At 38.5% G+C, this 14451-nt stretch overlaps 1 long non-coding RNA gene across 1 annotated transcript; it reads right to left on the bottom strand.

Moving 5' to 3' along the window:
- Positions 1–1751: 1751 nt before the first annotated feature.
- LOC306988359 lies at positions 1752–12273 on the bottom strand. The gene is made up of 4 exons (XR_013795387.1): positions 12105–12273; positions 11310–11396; positions 2566–2821; positions 1752–2469 (listed from the first exon to the last, which is right to left on the bottom strand). It is a non-coding gene; the product is annotated as an uncharacterized lncRNA (long non-coding RNA).
- Between the last annotated feature and the right edge of the window lie 2178 nt (positions 12274–14451).

Genomic DNA, 14451 nt, shown 5'->3' with positions numbered 1-14451 from the left:
TCCCTTTTCCTCCTGCAGTCCCGTGACAGGAAGATGGGAAAGGAGTTTTGCAACAGTCAAAGAGGAATCAAAACAAAAGGGCTTAAAGGAAAAGTTCACCTAAGAATGAAAATTCTGTCATTACAAAATCATGTGAGTACATAATGACATAATTTTCATTTTTGGGTGAACTATCCCTTTAAGTAGGTGGTGTAGCATTGTGTGAGTGGGTTGGATGTCTCTCATCCATGTGTGTTTCCATGTCCATTGTGTGTTTAGGACAGGCACACTTTGTTTGCGAGTATTTCACTGTGTGAGAGAGTGTAAATGCCTGTGGTCTGTCCAGTCCTGTTCAGGGGGATGACAGGATGTTCATGTGACTGCTGTGTGTGTGTGGGTGGGTGTTACTCTGTACTGTGTGGGTTATGGGTGTGGGTTGTGATTATAGGCATCTCGTGCCAAGAACTCACAGCACTTCAGTCTGACACAACAGCAACAAACCGACGCGCAGCAGATGCGAGCAGACTGATAGGAACGGACCTCACATGCACATTTTAATTGCCTCATTCATGATAGTTCATATGTTAATGAGTGCTAACTCAGATATGAGTCGCGTTTAAGTGATCCACTGTGGAAAATGCCTGATTCGAGGCGTCCGCCATTGTGAATTCCCCAGATAAAGCTTTTAGTCATGGCGCACTCCCACACTGAAACACCTTCTTTAGGACATACAGCATTAAATGTAGACAGGAAGTGCTTGACTCTTCATATATAATGTAGACACTGCATGAGAGAGACTCTTACTACGTCATTAGTGTGAAGCAGTAAAATGTGTCTAGATTTAATCTGTGAGAAGCTTTCGGTTTAATTCTAGCTGTTAAAAAATGTTTCATGCGTTTTGGCCGTTCATTTACATGCCAACGGCGTTTTGTGGGCCTGAAAATGCAAGCTTTTGAAAACGGCTTCAAGTGCAAGTTTCTGAAAATGATACCGTTATCGTCTCCACGTAAACTACAAAAACGTGAATTTGTGAAAACGGTGGTGTTTCTTTACAAAGTGACATCGCCAACTACTGGCCTGCGCCAATGCATATAGCGCTCTGCATATGAGACTCGACTGTGGAAAAATTGCAAAATGGATTTAAAGATTACCTGAAATGTATTAAGCAAGAGTACTTCACTCTTATTTGTAGCTGAAAGCATTAATCCAATTTATTTACCGGTATTTACATTAATTAGGTGAGCAAGATACAACACTCTTATTTGTTAAATACATTCCATTACAAGATACATACAAAAGCACATTGTATTAATGATTTTGGCTAATACTAAGAGTTTAGTATTCTCACTTAAATACGGTAAATTAAACAAATGTGTTAAATGGTTTTAATGCTACAAGTAAGACTGTAGTACTCAAATTTGCATAATTCTTAGCTACAAATAAGAGAGTGTACTCCAGCTGCTAATAAATTTACTATATTAAATTGAATAAATTCATAAATAAATAATCTGGGAGTACTACACTTCCATGAATATCTTGTAAAATGATGCATTGTTTAATTTAATTGATTTTTTTAAACGTTATTCTACATTTTTATTCATAATTGACATTACTTTAGCTTTGTCTGCCATCTTAAATGGATTTTTTTCTCATTAAACTTTCCAGTGCAAAACTGAGATTTACTGTCCCACAAAGGACATGCGTGATGCTGCCTAATACTTCGACCAAAATTTGTTCAGACAGGCAGCTCACCAGGTTTTGTAACAGCTAATGTGTTGCATGTACGTGTTTATTGTTTACAGTCCAACGTGAGGTAACTCAACAAGCTTGAATATCGTCATTTGCAGCATGTTCATGTTGCCTGTGAAAAAGCAGTTACGTCGACAAATGTCAAAGGACAAATGCGACCACACCTACCAGTCTATTTCTGCCCATAAATGCATCTGTATTTGGAGCTGTGAGGCATAAACAAACATCCCAAAGACCCTGTTTTGACCTCAATGAAGGCTTGTTTCTGCAGCAAATTGCTTTTTCCTTTCTGTCGCCAATTTCCTTTCTGTTGTCTCGCTTTATTTAAGTCACTAGTTTATCATAGGGAATATGTCTCTGCATGCATGTGTGTATTTTGAGCATAATTTGCCACCCTTTGAGAATTCACAATCACGTACCAGCTGGCTAAATTAATTCCTTATAGTTCACGCTCAATTTTTTTTAGGATCCAGAATGTCTATTTCCTAACTGCTCTGGATTCACTTCACCCTGTGGTGAAGTGTTCCGGGAAAAATGCTTGCTCATGACAGGACTTGCTGTATAAGGGGCATGAGAGGGCCAGTTCCTAAGGGTTTGGTCATCGTAGGGTAGCTACATTTTGAGAGGAACATGTTCTTCCTTTGAGTCACATCAACCACAGGGTGGTCTGAATGCAGCGTTTCCTGCTTCCCATGTTCTTTGCATGTAGAGCATGCTGCGACACGCTCACCCCGTTTACACCTTGGAAAGAAATGGGGGGAAAAAACAACACCGATTAGTTTCCCAGAAATTTACTCGGAATATGATGTCATTGTTACAGAATGCGCAACGATTTACTTTCTTTGGTTTCCTTGTGCTGAGATTTAGTGTCACAAACATATTTTTTTCCCACAGTTCTTGCGTCATTGGTCGTCTCAATTTTGCAGATGAATTCCCAATAATTTTGACAGGTCTAAAGTTTTTTTTCTTCATTTTTTTCTGGAAAACACAACTTCTCAACTCTCTGTGAAGTCCAGGATTGCACAGCTTCCTTTCTGCTGTGGTTGACACTCTTTTTAGGGAAAAAGCTGCAGCTCAGCGTATTCTTTCAACCCTGAAACGGCAATTAGCCACAGATCAGTAGATTAATTATGGGTTTCCAAGAGTGAATAATGGTGCGAGTTCGCAGGACCCTCCACGTGCTACGGCTAACTGTGTTAGTCCACTCGTTTTCTACAGAGATCATCCGAAACCACAAGAGCCTAGTGGAAACAGAAGCAAGACACTAAGCCAAAGCCAATCACCAGGGTGGGCATGATTCATCCTGATGCATCATGGGAGAGTTACTCATCGCTGTATATGAGCAATGATTCTCTGGAACACAGAAAACAACTAAATTTTTAGAATTGTAAACATTTGTAGATTCATATATTGTGTCCACGTATACTTTGTTCTCAGAGTTTGGGTAAAAATACTGATTTATATCAATCGATCTTGTACTTTCTGCAAACTGGATTGAATGTGACCATGAGGGCCATGTTATCATAAGATAATGGCAAGAAAGCACCTTTTTCAATTCAGTTTTTATTCAGACTAATATTTGATTCACAAACAAATGACTAGTAAGAACCAGTTTTTATTAAATGAATCATGCAAAAAGACTCACAAACTCAAGAGTTACTGTTTGATTCCGTCTGATGGATCCTTAAATAAAATAATAATAAAGTAAATAAAAATAAACAATAGTGAACGATACAGTTGGGTCTAAACAATCGGAGACCACATTAAAAAGCTGAGATTTAAAGTTTTTTGGGGTAAAATAATTAAATAATCCAAAAATCAAATAGCATAAATAAGCAATTGTATTCAAATGTATACTTCCAAAGGAGATTTAAATATTATTTAAATATTAATTTATATAAAATATAGCGTGGTCCAAAAGGTCTGAGACCACATTGATAATCTGAGTAATGTTTTTTTTTTTAGGGGGAACTAAAAATCGAAAAATGAAAATAATAATACAATAAAAAAAATCTACAAATTAATCAGAAAATCGAATCAAGATCTGAATCATCATCTAAACTGAATCCAATCATGAAATCTCTATCGATACCCAGTCCTAGAGTCATGTCCCATTTCAAATGAACTCGCTTAAAAGGCAAAAAACGAAATACTTCCAGTATAAAGCTATGTTTGCACTAAAATCGGAAGTTTTTTCTTTGCGTTTATCACGTACAGATGACAATGTTGTCAAAAACGATCCCGTTCACACGGATCCGCAAAAATGACTAAAAGCGCTGTAATATTCATGCCAGGCCAGTAGGTGGCGATGTCACTTTGTAAAAAAAACTATACACGCCTATAGACTGAACATGTAATATGCATGCATATGATGTCACCGATTTCACAGATTTGTGTTTTTAGAGTTTACACGAGACGGGACGATAACTGTATCATTTTCAAAAACTTGCACTTTGAAACCCGTTTTCAAAAGCTTGCGATTTCATGCCCGCAAAACATTTGAAGCCAAAATGCATAAAGTTTTGTTCTTAGTTGAAAATGGTGTCGTGTAAACGGCTCCTAAATGGGCAGTTCTTGGCCCAAATTATGTAATGCTGACAAAGTTGAATGCAAATAGTCGAAAGTCTGGCTTTGCGAAACTATAGAGAGTTGGCGGAAGTTGTTATGTGGATTGGGGGAAGTGGTTCTCTGTGGCTTTCTGTGCATATCCCTTTTTTCATTACGTTTGAGGTTTGATTTGGAAAGGTTTTTTATTTCACATGGTCACCATAAAGGGCAATTCTTACAACATTGTGATACGTTGCCTAGGTGTGAGCTTTGAGCCGTTGAGTAGGAAGGAAAAGTGGGAGAGAGAGACAAGAGTGAGGGATGGAGGAAAGGAACTGTTGACAGAGGAAGGACAACAGACTCGGCTTCCCTCGGCGCATGGAATGATGGCTCAGCAGGATGAGTGGGTGTCAGAGTGGGATTAGAGCATCATCCATTTGTTCTCTTTTGTGTTTTTGCTCGCTATCCATCCTTCCCCCTCTTTTTCCCATATGCCTGTCCAGCATCGCCTCTCTAGCATCGCCTCTCTTAGGAGAATTAGGATTTTCCAAATAAACAGAAGTTAGCGTTTACGTCTGCCAGCGAGATGGAGTAGCGCTTCATTAACCTTGCATTGTCTTTCCCTGGGTTGCACAGACAGGCTATTAAACAACATCGTAGATGTCTGCGAATGGTAAACCGAACCCTGCGTTGACAGATTACACAAAACACACACTCAAAACAGTGTAGGATCAAATGGCTTCAACTAATGTTTCTTCGTAGGTGTACACCAAAGCTATAATTCAAGTCAAACCATGGACCACAGAACATCGATGCGGTAAAAAAAGGCTGTAATATCATTATGAATGATCTTTTAGGCCGTTCGTTAATTCAATAACATTCCAGTGGTTTCCTCATGATTCATATTAAAACTACAGCATTCCAGACCAAAGATTTACCACTTCCAAGAGCCCTTTCCTAACGGAATATTAAACAAAAATGGACAGATTTGACAGAAAATACAAAAATATTACAGTAAAATGTTAAACCGAAAAGGCAAGTTAGGGGAACTATTCTATATATTTCTTCATTCTACTTTTTGTTTCATTATAATTAACTGATTCAAGCCATATTTTTGGTTTGGTTTGACAATTGTTCATTGAAGTGTCATTTTAATTGCTCTGCCATTCTGATGTTTGTGCCACACACAGATATTGCTGTTTCCATGTAGGGGGTTAAAAATCAATTTTTAGACAGTCTATCATGTGTATCCTCCTGCATGGGTAACTATGAGCATGACATCTGACAAATAACAAAACACCCATGAAAATACCAACTGTAAACTAAAAGAAATCCACCACAGCTCATTTAACTGTACATAACTCTATTCCATAAACTCCTAAGGAACTGAAAGCAACCCTGACGAAAAATCCAGCATAAACCAGTATATACTCAATGCTGGTCCAGGCTGGTTTGTACTGGTATAGTACTGGTCTAGCTGGTGGACCAGAATAATCATGCAAACTGAATCAGGTAAAACTGGTTCACCAGCATGCTTGCGGGGTTGAGTGCGAGTTAAGTTAAAAGAAGTTAATAGCAACTAGATAATAAACGTTTAAAATGTAAGCGGATTTTTTAAAATACTTTCATACTCATTTGGGAACTTGCGTGTCAAAATCCAGCTGTCAGTCAGTTTTGCAAAAAGTGTACATAGTAAAAGGTCATTGTCATTGCAGTCAGGACTCAGGAGCATGAAATATTACAGACAATAGTGATAGCATGCACTTTCATCAATTGCAAATGAATCTATTTTATTTTACTAAGTGCAACACTGCTTTAGTTACTAGTACTCTACAGATTGGGACCATATGCAAACTGAGCAGTGTTAGTTTAACATTGAGGGTTTTGATATGCCAATGAACATGTAACCTGAATGTGTTTTTCTTTATTAAAAAAAAAATCTATTAAAATTTATTGGATAATAGACTTTATTTAACTATTAACACACACTAAGAAACGTGACATGTAACACATACACAAGTTTTGTTGTGGTCTTTCTGGGATCATACCAGCACCCAGACGACAACATATGCTGGTCTACTAGCAACCAGCATCCCATACTGGGAACCAGCAACCAGCATCCCATGATGGGGACCAGTAACCATCAAGCCATCAACCAGCATCCCATGATGGGGACCAGTAACCATCAAACCATCAACCAGCATCCCATGATGGGGACCAGTAACCATCAAACCATCAACCAGCATTCCATGATGGGGACCAGCAAACCATCAACCAGCATTCCATGATGGGGACCAGCAAACCATCAACCAGCATTCCATGATGGGGACCAGCAAACCATCAACCAGCATTCCATGATGGGGACCAGCAAACCATCAACCAGCATTCCATGATGGGGACCAGCAAACCATCAACCAGCATTCCATGATGGGGACCAGCAAACCATCAACCAGCATTCCATGATGGGGACCAGCAAACCATCAACCAGCATTCCATGATGGGGACCAGCAAACCATCAACCAGCATCCCATGCGGGGGACCAGTAACCATTAAACTAACAACCAGTATCCCATGATGGGGTCCAGAAACCAGCAAACCATCAACCAGCATCCCATGATGGAGACCAGTAACAATAAAACCATCAACCAGTATCCCTTGATGGGGACCAGTAACAATAAAACCATCAACCAGTATCCCTTGATGGGGACCAGTAACCATCAAACCATCAACCAGTATCCCTTGATGGGGATCAGTAACCAGCAAACCATCAACCAGTATCCCTTAATGGGGTCCAGTAACCATCAAACCATCAACCAGCATCCCATGCAAAAACTGAGATGTCATGAAAAATGTATGTAGTATATTTGTAAGTATTTTATGAAGTATAATGCAAGAACCGGTATTTACATTTTGTACCCAAATGTCAATTTTAACACGGTATTGAAAATCAGAATTTTAGAATTACGATTGAAGAGTTTAGATTAAAAAAATTATCTATTGAAAGCTATAATTGTGCGAATGAATATTATAAATATTACTTTTAATCAAACTGCCCACATATAAAGGAGAATTAAATACTATTGAAATATACAAAATACAGTTGTCTGAGACCACCTTGAATATCTTCCTTGTACACCTTTGTAGCAACTGGGACACTCTACATTGTTTAATAACAGACTTTTGCTTTGTCTCACGCACACGTCATTTCCAGAGCCGCACTCCAGTTGCCCCCACACCAGCCCTCAGCTCCGAGCGCTTCAGGAGTAAGAACGCATTGATTTCTTTGCTATCAGTCAGAGAAAAGCCGTTTTCTTGCTGGAAACTAAAACTGAATTATTTATTCCCTCATTCAATTTTTATTGCACTCTCCTGGTGGAAAAATAATGCTTCCTCAATTAGATGGTGTTCCACCCCCACTATCCTGCTATCTTGCCGCGGTCTGGCTCTCCAGCTCTCCTCTGGGCGGTTAGATGTGGACAGTGCCATCGGAAGTCATGGAGTGTGACAAAGAGCCACACACGGAGAAGCGAATTAGATCATGTAATCTGAACTGCTGGCACTGGAGTAACTATAACTAACCATATTACACACTGGCCATCTGTAGCGCTTTACTAATGTCTAAACAGAAACGGGGAAAATGGTATTTGGGAGAGTAGGATTATGGCAAAAAACAATTACACAACAGTTAGTTCCAGTCCTCTAATCTGATTGGCTAAGCAGGGTTCTAAGAGTGCTAAACGGTATCAACTTAACATAAAGGAATATTCTGGGTTCAATTCTCTCTGGAAGAAGCGATTGTAAGCTCTCAATGGAATTATCCTGTTTAAATAAAGGATAAATCAATAAATTCAATGCAAGCTCAATCGACAGTGGCAAACAAAAATAATAATATTGACTTGTCGCAGAAAGTTATTACATTTTGATGATGGATAAATCATTCCATGGATGATTATTAATAAAGTAGGGTCCAGTGTTATTTTAGTATCATTTATATACTAATATTAAAAATATTATTAATTCGATTTTTTAAAATATAATTTCAGTTTTTATTTTAAAAAAAATCTCATTAGTTTTTTGTTAGATATTTCTATATATATATATATATATATATATATATATATATATATATATATATATATATATATATATATATTGTTTGTTTTTTTAATGCAACAAACTTTATTTCATATTATAAGTGAACCTCCACAAACATATTAAAATAATATGTAATTTTAGTACTTCAACGTCTTTCTTTATTTTTTAAAGTAAACAAGGGACAATTCAGAAGTATTTTCATGGTACTATTGAGCTTAACTTGTGTTGAACCCGGAATATTTCTTATCAACTTTATTTATTGAACTGTCATTTAAAAGCAAAATGACCTGTGGCCGAATCACAGTTGCACAGAAATTCAGTAGGCTACTACAAGCATGATTGCGAGTGTGATATTGCTTAAAAAGATTTAAATCAGGATGTCAGGTGCCTTTGGGTAGAGGGGGTAGAATAAAAACAGAAAAGCATTGTGGGTGGATGGTGAAGGATACAGAGAGAGAGAGAGAGAGAGAGAGAAAGAGAGAGAGAGAGAGAGAAAGAGAGAGAGAGAGAGTTTGTTTGCTCACACGTTTTAGCCAAAGATCACCTGGCGTCCTCTGTATTCAAACCTGGCTACAACAACTGATGGCTGATCACAGCCAAAGAGCCTGGCTTGACCCCTGCAGGTGCTTGGGTGATGTGGTCAGGTGTGCATAACAGCACGACAATGGAGCAGCTTGATGAGAGAGAGAGAGCAAGAGAGAGAGAGAAAGTTGGGAGCGGCGAAGCAATGGTTGATGGCGACTAAGAAACAGCAGCGGGCTCTCCAGGCAAGAGATGAAATATTTGCAATTCTGCCTCGTCCCTGTGCTGCGGGCCTACACTCCATTTATATGGAAATTAGTTTGTCTTTGCTAAGGTGGGGATGGGGAGAGAAAGAGATGCTTTTTTTTTATTCACCAGGATTTTATTGGTTCTTGAAAAGTTGTCTATGATATTATTGGATAATATTATTTTACTTTTTACTTTCTCAATAGAAAATAAAAATATATATAATGTTTTGGAGGCAATAAAATATAATGTTTTGGAGGCAAAAACAAGTTACATTAATTGATGAATGATTATGACATTTGACTTAAATATATATATTTTTCATTGTGTACAATTTATAATAATAGTACGTTACAACTTTTTTCTGGCTGAATATACTGTTTTACTCAGAAATGCCAATTTTCATGTTGAATTTTAAAGGGGTAGTTCAACCAAAAATGAAAATTCTGTCATCATTTATTCACCCTCGTGTCGTTCCAAATCTGTATTTCTTTCTTCTGCGAGACAAAAAATAAGATATTTTTAAGGATGATGGTGACCAAACAATTTTGGTAACCTTTGACACACTGTATAGACTAAAAATGACTATAGACTTCTTTGATGTTCCACAGAAGAAAGTTTTTTTGGGTCAACTATCACTATAGAAGGACGCCACACAATATGTGTCCTATTTTAACGATCTAAGCGAATGTCTAAATGGCACTTGGAAAATGGTCCAAATGGAAAAATGGTCGGCACACCCAGCTCATGGTCTAAAAGGGTTGTCCCTATTCTCTTAATGAGTCATGGGTGTGTTTTTGGCGTAACGTGAGATAAACCAATCAGAATCTCATCTCCCATTTCCTTTAAAAGCCAGTTACGCTCACGCCATGGCGGATTCGCTATTTACATGGCCAAATTTGCAAGCGGAAAAACTGAAAGCTTCTCTAGCAAGGAAACGGATCTACTTGCTCGCTTTAACCATCTACGGGACAAAGTGTATGCGCGTTGTGGACCCGCCTATAAGCGCATATTACTAACGCGCTCTTTAAATAACAAAAAATAATAATATTGCGCCATTGACTTTAGACCATGTTTCAGTTGGCCAATGGTGCAGTCTATTTCAGTTGCCTCAAAAACGCGCCCGAACACACCTCGTTTTCAGACCTGCACGTCCATGGGTGAACTGATGGGCACAAATGCATTTGCTACAAAAACAATGTGACGCAGGACATGAAAATGATAACTGCGTCGGGCTGAAACTAGCAAAAAACACTTGTAAGTGGTAGGGTCCAACGTCTCCCTCGACTGTGGACATCATCTGGAATCTCCAGCTTTCACAGCACCCTTTACGAACCAAACAAACCCCAACGCCCCTCACCTCCAGGCCTCGGATCATGCAGCAGCACTGCTGGAAAATTAGCACATGTTCAACAGACCATTCATTCCAAATCAGTCCATTTGTGATGTGCTCCAGAGTCTGGTTGAGTCTCGCTGGAGCGTTCATGGCCAGCTGCTCCTCTGTGATGCCCAGGGCATTGCTAATACCAATGCTGATGCCCGCTCTCTTTTCATACAATCAAGCTTAGTCATGACACCAGGACCCACAAGACCACAATGGTTGAGTCACACGATGGTGAAGGTCAGTCACGCTATGACTGAGGGGGAACACATCACATAGGAGTGAGTAATTCGGTTCTAAAACCTAGTGAGCTGCCAGTTGTTGCCTAAATATAGATAAACAGAACATCGTAAGTGACTGATTTAAAATATAAAAAAACAAAAACAAAACAAATATGCATATACAACTTTAAAATGAACATAACGTAGACTGCATGAGAAGGTAAAATGGAAGCAGCTCGCTAGGTTTTGGAAAAGAGCTAAAATCAGGCAAGGCTGAGTGAACACGACAAAGCCTTGTCGGGGGCTCCGGAGTTTAAATGTCCTCAGGGTGGTCTCTGAGTGATTGTCTGTTCGTGGAACATGGTTTGTCTTGTGCAATGCCTCATAATCTGTGCCTCAATGCCTCGTTGAAAGGGTGGGAGTGTTTGTTTTTGCTTTGCGCCGAGAAGGCTCGTTTTTATATGCCAGGACAAGGGTCTTTCTTGTGCTGATCCTGTTTCCACTGCCATGGGGATGGTATTGGTGGAAATCACTCTTTCACCCTGATTTCAGACTGGTTTTGAGATTACCTTCACAATGGTTCTTGTTTGGGTTCGTCTGGAGAGGCAGCGTAGGAGAGATGAGCTTTCCGCGGCCATGGAGACAGATGTGACATTCTGGATTTAAAAAGAAAAAAAAAGAAAAAAAGAAGAGTAAACACACACAAGGCATGTGTTGAACGAGAATGAAAAACGAGACCACACAGGAATTGTGAAAAGATCTTAATTAGATGCAATTTTTTTTATTTGTACCACATTCAATTCTTTTACTGTACTGAAGGTGTAGGGGAGAGCAGGGGCGAAAGTTAAATTTTTCAGAAAAACTTGATTTTAAAAGATAATGTTTTAGACAGAGTCTAAATATAGTTTTGCTGTGGTCAATATCTTACAATTGTGGTCTATCAATACCAGGTGGTATTTTGTACAAATGTAGAACAACTTAATTCACTTTGAACATGTTGCACATTGTGAAATTTCGACCTGGTTTTCCCATACACGTTGACATGTTTGAATAACAAAGCATTTGTATCAGGCACAGATCTAGCCTGTTTTGTTTGGGGTTTAGTGTAGGTGGTCCCTAATGCTTATGAATAATGAGATAGGCCTACGACCACTAAATTAAGAAATCTAGAACTGAGTATAGAGCTACACTGTGAGGACCAGTCAGCCAAGCAACTTAATAAATATGTAAAATATTGTATTAATGACAATATAAAACTTAAGAAAGTTTTCTGTGATTTAAAGTTAAGGGAAATATAAAACGCAATATAGATCAACGGAACGTCATGGCAGAAAACCGCCCACGTGGGTGCAAGCTAACTTTACCTGAGATAAAGATAAACCTGCAATCTTCATGTCTGGAGTTTACTGCAGTGGAAAGTTGATTAGTGCTTTAATGCACCATTTACACAGTGTCTACTTACTAACCTGCAAGCGAGCAACACGTCAAAACCTTTTTTTTACAGTCTATGGTTAACTAAATCGCAACTAATGCGCGCTCCCATTATCATTCAGTGCAGCTGGGCTGGCATTGGCGCGACGGTGGCTCGTGAGGTACGCGTGTTTTTAGTTAACTGTCAGAAATTTGATGCAGATATTCATATTTTACATGGATTCCACGTAAAATATTGTACTCGTATAACGAAGTAACGTAACTGCAATGTGTTTTTATGGCGTATCAAATGTCAATCTTTAACTCAAAGAGCTTGGACGAATTTCTGCGAGAATCCGGATGATTCTGAGGTAAAACGGTAAAACCTTTTTACAGTCTATGGGTAAAACGCTTCCACGAATTATTTTCGAAAACGATGTATTTTTACGCGATGATAATAGTACGTTTTTTTTAATAGGCTATATATTTTTTCTTGTATATCATAATAATATAATCAACTCTCGCTAGTTGTTAGTCACTTAAAGCACAACTTTTGTAGTTTTTATTTTATTACTTTTAAAATAATGTATGCTAGTGTTATCCGAAACACTGTCAAAATTAACTTTTAGCACATGTAAAGTCTTTCTCTTCCAGAAAATATTGATGACGTGCACATTTCTATCCAATCAAATGCTTTATAGAATGACAAGAGCTGCATCTAAAATTGCAAAGTTAGGTGAAAAACAGTATGTGACAAAAGAAGTAGGCCTATGTTATGTCCGAATTCACAGTAGCCTAACTTTACTCATAAAAGAGTACATGATAATGTCACATGATAATGACAACATGACAAATGTAGTAAGTTACGTCTAGATGACATTTTACACATGTAGAAAGTACTTTATAGCAGCCGTGAAGTAATAACTTTTTCAAAATAAATACCTACTCAAGAGAGTATGCGATTTCGGACGCAGCCCATGTCTGCTCTCCTTACATTTATAAATACTTGCATAGTCAGATACAAAAAGTTTTTTATAATGAGTAGTTTGTCTGTGATTGATCAATTGATTGCCAAGAAAGTAGCCTAGTTTTGTATGGATTTGCCAGGCTGTGATGTTTATTAAAGTATAAAGGCTATTTTAAACCGGTAACCAGTCCTTTGATATGTCTCGCCCCAGCTGTTTTAATAGGAAATATGGCAGATATCTGAAAGATGCTCCGCTTTGTGCCTGACAGGCTGATCGCTCTTGCAGGCTCAGTAAGATTAAGGTTAAGGCCTCGTCATCCTGTCAGAGTCATGCCAATAAAGCTTTCTGAATTGAGAAGCACCATCCTTCAATGGGCGGAAATATAGCAGCATAGATTTCTGTTTTAAACAAACCGTATTTAGGGTATGTCGAACTCTATGTGGCTCAAATGAGAATTCTGTGGCCTTTCTAAGGCATAGCCTACACATGGTTTATTTCTCTCTCCAGAAATCAATATACTTGTTCATCACGTAATGTTTGGGCTTTGAATATTTTTAATAGATATCCGAGGTCACTTTCCGTGCGTATATCAATTTCAGATAGGACTCGCCATATGAATGCAATCTTTATTATCGATCAGACGGTCAATATTAAACTATCACGGAAAGAGAATGCACAACGACATTAAATACGCCGGCTATTAGAGCCCTTGGGGTGTACCATCTCTGTTTAAAATGAGAACTATTCCTAACCCAGTATTTGTCACAGAATCAATCAATGTGGCACATCAATATCTGTAAGTGTGTTTGTATGTGCACTGTCCTCGTATTTTGCAGCCACGTTTCTCCCTGGAAAAGCTGGATTCTCATTCGTATTCTGGCAGAATCCTCTGCCAGTGAGACTGCAGTTGCTCTCAGAGCAGGCGTGGTCACATGGGCAAAGGATGAGGGAAGAAGACAAGAAGAGGGTTGGGGGAGGGATGGAGAGGGGATGAGATGCTCGAAACGGAAAAGAAACGGACAGGGTCAATAAGAAAGATGGGTTAGGGAAAACAAAGATGGATAGCTGAATGCAAATTCTAGAAGGAAAGATAACACAATAGGGCCGCACAATTAATCGAAATAAAACTGCAATGGCCTGACGCGATTACCAAATTATAAAGGACGTGATTTAATTAAATTAATATATTTTATCGAGGCCTATTTCAGTGAAGTTTTTTTTTTTCACTCGTGAGCAGCTCATTCAGTGTCTCCCAGTGGCTTAGTTCACAGAAAAAAAGAAAAAAAACATTATATATGAAAACATTGCTAAATGTGACAGCAAACCGTGAGCT

Source organism: Phoxinus phoxinus (assembly GCF_949152265.1).
Source record: "Phoxinus phoxinus genome assembly, chromosome: 20".
NCBI classification, from domain to species: Eukaryota; Metazoa; Chordata; class Actinopteri; order Cypriniformes; family Leuciscidae; genus Phoxinus; species Phoxinus phoxinus.
Note: the sequence above shows the minus strand (reverse complement) of the source record. Positions and strands in the feature narration are given on the sequence as shown.